Source organism: Entelurus aequoreus, linkage group LG08, assembly GCF_033978785.1.
Source record: "Entelurus aequoreus isolate RoL-2023_Sb linkage group LG08, RoL_Eaeq_v1.1, whole genome shotgun sequence".
Lineage (NCBI taxonomy): Eukaryota > Metazoa > Chordata > Actinopteri > Syngnathiformes > Syngnathidae > Entelurus > Entelurus aequoreus.
In genome coordinates, this window is record NC_084738.1 from 64,584,208 (window position 1) to 64,584,429 (window position 222).

Sequence of the window (222 nt, forward strand, 5' to 3'; positions counted from 1 at the left end):
ATAAAACATGTGTGTCACATTTCTTTGTTTGCAAAAAAATGTAGTCTATAAAATTCAGTGTAAAAAAATGAGTGCAAAAAATTCAGCGTAAAAAAAAATGAGTGCAAAAAATTCAGTGTAAAAAAAATGAGTGTAAAAAATTTAGTGCACAAAATGCAGTCTATACAATTCAGTGTAAAAAAAATGAGTGTAAAAAATGTCAGTGTAAAACATTTAGTACAC